Source organism: Eurosta solidaginis, chromosome X, assembly GCF_040869045.1.
Source record: "Eurosta solidaginis isolate ZX-2024a chromosome X, ASM4086904v1, whole genome shotgun sequence".
Classification (NCBI taxonomy): domain Eukaryota; kingdom Metazoa; phylum Arthropoda; class Insecta; order Diptera; family Tephritidae; genus Eurosta; species Eurosta solidaginis.
Genome location: NC_090324.1, coordinates 212,317,676 through 212,323,675, shown reverse-complemented (window position 1 = coordinate 212,323,675; position 6,000 = coordinate 212,317,676). Strand labels below are relative to the sequence as shown.

Here is a 6,000-nt window from a genome sequence, read left to right as displayed (position 1 = left end):
CTTGAAGAATATGAATTTAGGCAAATAATAGAACACCAAAAAATTGTCTACAAAAAAAATAACTGCCACGGGAAAAGACCTTCACAAAAAACTAAAATCCCTAATCAGTAGATGTGTAGAAAAATATGGGCTAAGAACCAACGAGGATTGGTTTATAAATTTAACAAATATTGACGTAGCCGACGAGTGCCGGTGGGTACTCTCGATGGGAAAAAATTCGCCCTATCTGTTACTAGAGACACATTTTCTCCGATACATTTAATTGCAGACCTTGAACAAGCAATACAGACGATGGAAGATGATAGACAAAAGGACACCATCAGATGTTAGTTTGCTACAAAATCAACACCTTTAAAAATAAAACAAAGAACGGCCCAAAGGAGAAAATTATAATAAAATGGTTTAATACAAAAGAATTCTTCTTGAAACAACACAAAGACTCTATAGTAGTTACTAATGCTGATAAGGGAAACAAAACAGTAATGATGTACAAGCCAGACTACAAAAAAAAATGAAAGAGCTACTAAACGATAAGACAACTTACAAAACCATACGGATGGATCCAACACATCAGTTACAAAGGAAAAAGAATAACATCGTGAACGTTTTCTATAAACAAAAGAACATAAACCTCAAACAGAAGACACAATTCGCGTGCACTGCGGCAATAGCACCTAGACTGTATGGCCTCCCCAAGATACTCCCCCTCGTCCGATATCGTCGTCCGTCAATGTACCTTGTTACAATCTTTCGAAATACATAGGCCATACACTGAAAGAAGTCGTATCAAAAAGGTATAACGTCCAAAATTCGTTCCAAGTGAAAGAAAAATTAAAAAATACAGAGATAGAAGATGACGAAATCCTGGTATAGTTTGATGTGATATCTCTCTTTACCAATATACACACAATTAGCAATCCACACCATTATGCAACAATGGAAAACATTAGAGAAACACACAACACTAACCATATCTCAGTTTCAAAAAATTTTAGAGTTTTGCCTACGCGACAACAATTACTTTGCAAACGCCACAACACCTCCAGCCTTATTAATAGTTGCAGTAATATGAAGGTTGAAGTTAAGTTTACTGTCCATATTAACTCCAAGGTCTATAAAACTGTATACCTTTTCAAGATTATAATTGTTAAGAGTGTAAGAATCTGCCTGAAGTAATCTACATAAATTCGCATTTTTTAAGATTAAGTGGCCTATATCTGATGGTGCACCAATTAAGCAATGTGTCCAAATCTGATTGTAAAAGCGACTTTTCTTCGCTTGACGCATATGATAAAAAAAATTTTACATCTTCCTTTGCAAGAGAAAACCGAATTATTATTATTAACTTATTTAGTTGGGCGAAATCCAAAATTTCTTCTAACATATTCTTGGAAAAGACACGACCATATATATTATATGAACAATAAAGTTTCCAATTGGGTAGGTAGTCCAATATTGTGTTGTCATTTAATGAAATATTATATATTTTTTGTTTATGACAATAGAAAAACATCGCCTTCCAGACACAGTGTAGCATTTTCAGCAAACATGAAATATGAAGAAAAAAGCGGATAGCCAGCTAACGTGATTAAAAGTACATTGTAGTTACACTCTTAATAAAAAATTACGTTGTTATCATGCGAATTTCATCTTTTTATATGAACGAATTTTCAAAAAGTCTTCGAAACGATACAGGTCATATTTTTCATTAAAAAAAGTGGTAAATTTTGATACCATTAGCTCCCAAAACTTTTAAAACTATTGCAGGGACTCGGAGAACACCAAAAAAATCGTTTTTATAAATAATCACCCCTATCATGCATTTCGACTTGGATTGAAATTTTCTCCGTTTGGCCACTTTAGTATCATGCGGTCCGTTTCCGTTCAGTTCAACTACTAAATTTACAATTCTGCTAATGCACTTCGATCGTAGCTCCGTTTTTCTATTGCAATTTTTTTGGCGGAGAATTTTTTGTTTTTTATTTAGCTGTACAAATTTTATTAATTTGCCTGATTTTTTTTATTTTCTTAAAATGTAAGTAAAACTTGTATTAAAAAGTAGTAGAACTCACGATATTTCCAGTTTTTGCGCTCGAATGAGGTTTTTTGATATGCTTTCAAGTCAAAAACAACAACACTAGAGCAATATGGAAAATTGGCAGATATGATGGAGAGTAAGCCAGATATAGCCAACGGTTTCCACCAGCGTCCAAAGGAAGATGTGCAGGCTTTTTGGGAAGAGGTAGCATCTATTTTAAATGCACTTGGTCCACCATAAAAACACTCTAATGCAAGGTATTAATCGAATTTGTTACAGGTTTGCATTGACTGGAAGTGCTATATCAAACGCAAGCTAACTAGCAATAAGAAGGAAATGATGAGCACAGGGGGAGGGCAATGGCGCTTGCAACGTATAAGTCCACTTGAGGAGAAAATTGTGCGTTTAACGGGTTTGGAAAAGTTTACAAGTGGAATAAGGAATGCCTACGATTATGGCGGTAGTACACAAGACGCAGACCGAACCTCCGAAATGGACATTTCGACACATTCATACGATGTGCCTTCAACCAGCAGAGCTAGCAGCCATAACAGAGAAAGAAGAACAGAAAAGGAGAGTGCTGCATCGTTTAAGGCAGCAACAAGATCTCCAGAAAGAATTTTATGCCCAAACAAAAAATCATTATGAAGCTGTCGATGGCAAAATGAAGGAAACTGTGACATATTTCCGGCGAATGAACCGCTCTCTAGAAGTTATGGCAAACACTGCAGCAAAACAGCTTCAAGAGCAGCAACGACACAACAAGATAAAGGAAAACCTGTAAAAAGAAAAGGTGGAAATGAAAATTCGAATGCTAAAACCAGATCCTAACTATAGAGAAGGCTCGGAATAATTGTATACCTGATTTTTGGTTTTTTTTTGTATTATCTTAAATGAATTAGAAGACTCGGAATAATCGTATACCTGATTTTTGTATTTTTTGTATTATCTTTAATAAGCAACTTGAGAAATGAACGGAATGCCATTTTTATGTAACAAAATGTCATATGCGCTGAATTTAATTCTTAAATTAACATAGCTAAATTTGGAATTTAAAAAAAAAAACATGAAATATTGAACTAAAATGTTATACACTTTGAAAAGAAGGAAGTATGTTGTCACGAAAACGATTTGCTGCTGAAGTAAATTCAGGGTCATTGGTTTGTTCCTCTTCCTCTTAACGGCTTCATTATCAAATTCTATCGGATTCAAATATTCTACTTTGTAGAAAATGCAAATATTGTGCAGTGCGCAAGCTACATTTATAATTTCACTCGCTTTTTGAGGCGATTAATGCAATTCTCGAGCTCCCAACAAACATCGAAAGCGGTTCTTTAAAACTCCGATCGTCCGATCTATAATATTTCTAATTTTAGAGTGCTTCATGTTATAATTACTTTGTCGGCTGCCTTGACTTACGGAGCGATACGGAGTCATTAGCCAGGGTTGTAATGGATATCCAGCAACGCCTAGAAAAAAGCAAATAACTATTTTAAATTGTCTAAGAAACGTACATATATGTATCACTAAATACCTAACAGCCATGTGTTCTTTTCACCTTTACGATATCGTCGTTTCATATAGCACCTCAGCTTGCTTAATCCCCATACATGAGCGTCGTGATTGCACCCAGGATACCTTGTGTCAATGCTTCTTATTCTAATAAATTTTCAATTATGGAATTGATTTCATGAAATACAATCCTCACCACCATAACATTGATGCTGTAAAATCCTTTTCTATTGTAATAAAGGAAAGGTTCATAGGATGGCTTGATTATTTTTATGTGCGTGCCATCAACGCACGCGATAACACCTGGGAAACCAGCCTTCGTAAAAAATCTTGTTTTGCTTCCTGCTTCTCTATTTCGAATTTTATCCACTATGGGCATAGCTTCCGCTGCATTATTTCGAGAAAAATTGACAGCCACTTTGACATGGTTGATTGTGCCATTCCAACATTGTAGTCTGCGCCAAATTCATGCTGGTAACTGCCTTCCGCAAAAAATCTTAAAGCGGTTACTACAATGATAAGCGGAGATAACGAGGACAAAGTACTTGCCGTCGTTTCTTCCGCAAACGTATCTAGGACATAATTGAATACGTCCTTATTCAGACGAAAGTTTTTTTTGAATCTAAATAAGTAAACAAATTGTAAGAAAATTGTCTACTTTCACGTGCAATTACTTAGAGCCCGTCATTCATCTGGAAGGGATCGCACATATCTCGCAATCTTCTCCTTTCAATTCTCACCACAGCATTCTGAGATGTGCTGCTCTCCTCAACCAGTAAAATCGCCGCGGATAAGGATTCCATACTTACGTTTAATAAAAATAATAACAATATAAAAATTTTACTTTTATTAATTTCCTTTGAACAGCACTAATTTGTGTATTTTTGCTTTGTTATGTTCCAGTTTCACATATTTCAAGGCAAACAGCTGATTTCGAAAGAGTTATAGCTTCTCCTCTTCTTCTTTCAATCCAATTGCATGATACCTACTTTCGACTCCGGCGGAGCGTAGAGCGGGAACGTAATCGAAATGCATGATAGGGGTGATTATTTATACTGTTCTATTGTACCATAGAAATAAAATTCTCTTTTGTGTTGATATTTATTGAGCTTTACGGCCGATTTCAAATTATAAGGCAAAACGCTGAGTTTTCCTTTTTCTCCTATGCATTTCGGTGCTATTTTGTACCATCTTCAGGGAGCCTAGTTTATTTGACAAAACATAAAACAATTACAAAATATTCAACAATTTCCCATAAAAATTTCACTTACATACATATAACATTAAATTATAACATATAAACAAACAACATTGAAAACAATTCACAATTTACTAATAATAACTTCCAACCACTTCCGTGCGCATACATGTTTATTCTCCGAAATCGCTGTTGAATAAGCGCAACTTATGTTGTCCACATGGTCTTTAAATTTGAAAGCATATTTTATTCGTTGTTGTATCCTCTTGAACCTGGAGATAAAAGAAGCCGACATACAAATTAAGCTCCAAAAAAACCCCATCACACATATTAAAAATACCTTATTTAAAAAACTTGAAGAATATGAATTTAAGCAAATAATAGAACACCAAAAAATTTTCTGCAAAAAAAATAACTGCCACGGGAAAAGACCAAGACAAAAAACTAAAATCCCAAATCAGTAGATGTATAGAAAAATATGGGCTAAGAACCAACAAATATTGACGTACCCGACGAGTGCCGGTGGGTACTCTCGATGGGAAAAAATTCGCCCTACCTGTTACTAGAGACACATTTTCTCCGATACATTTAATTGCAGACCTTGAACAAGCAATACAGACGATGGAAGATGATAGACAAAAGGGTACCATCAGATGTAAGTTTGCTATAAAATCAACACCTTTAAAAATAAAACAAAGAACGGCCCAAAGGAGAAAATTATAATAAAGTGGTTTAAGAACACAAAAAAATTCTTGAAACAACACAAAGACTTTATAGTAGTTACTAATGCTGATAAGGGAAACAAAACGGTAATGATGTACAAGACAGACTACAAAAAAAAAAAAAATGAAAGAGCTACTAAACGATAAGACAACTTACAAAACCATACGGATGGATCCAACACATCAGTTACAAAGGAAAAAGAATAACAGCGTGAACGTTATCTATAAACTAAAGAACATAAACCTCAAACAGAAGACACAACTCGCGTGCACTGCGGCAGTAGCACCTAGACTGTATGGCCTCCGAAATATACATAAAGAAAATACTCTCCTTCGTCCGATATCGTCGTCCATCAATGTACCTTGTTACAACCTTTCTAAATACATAGGCCACACACTGAAAGAAGTCGTATCAAAAAGGTATAACGTCCAAAATGCGTTCCACGTGAAGGAAAATTTAAAAAATATAGAGATAGTAAATGACGAAATCCTGGTATCGTTTGATGTGATATCTCTCTTTACCAATATAC

General features: G+C 35.0%; 1 long non-coding RNA gene across 7 annotated transcripts in view; it reads right to left on the bottom strand.

Annotated features, from left to right (window-relative positions):
• Positions 1 to 2,671: 2,671 nt before the first annotated feature.
• Positions 2,672 to 6,000, bottom strand: part of LOC137234294 (uncharacterized) — a 385,635-nt gene continuing 382,306 nt past the window's right edge. For 5 of the 7 annotated variants that reach the window (XR_010947770.1, XR_010947769.1, XR_010947775.1 and 2 more), the window contains one exon: positions 2,672 to 5,020. This is a non-coding gene — a long non-coding RNA (uncharacterized lncRNA). The remainder of the gene's footprint in view (positions 5,021 to 6,000) is intronic. The other 2 variants (XR_010947772.1, XR_010947771.1) reach the window with 2 other exon arrangements.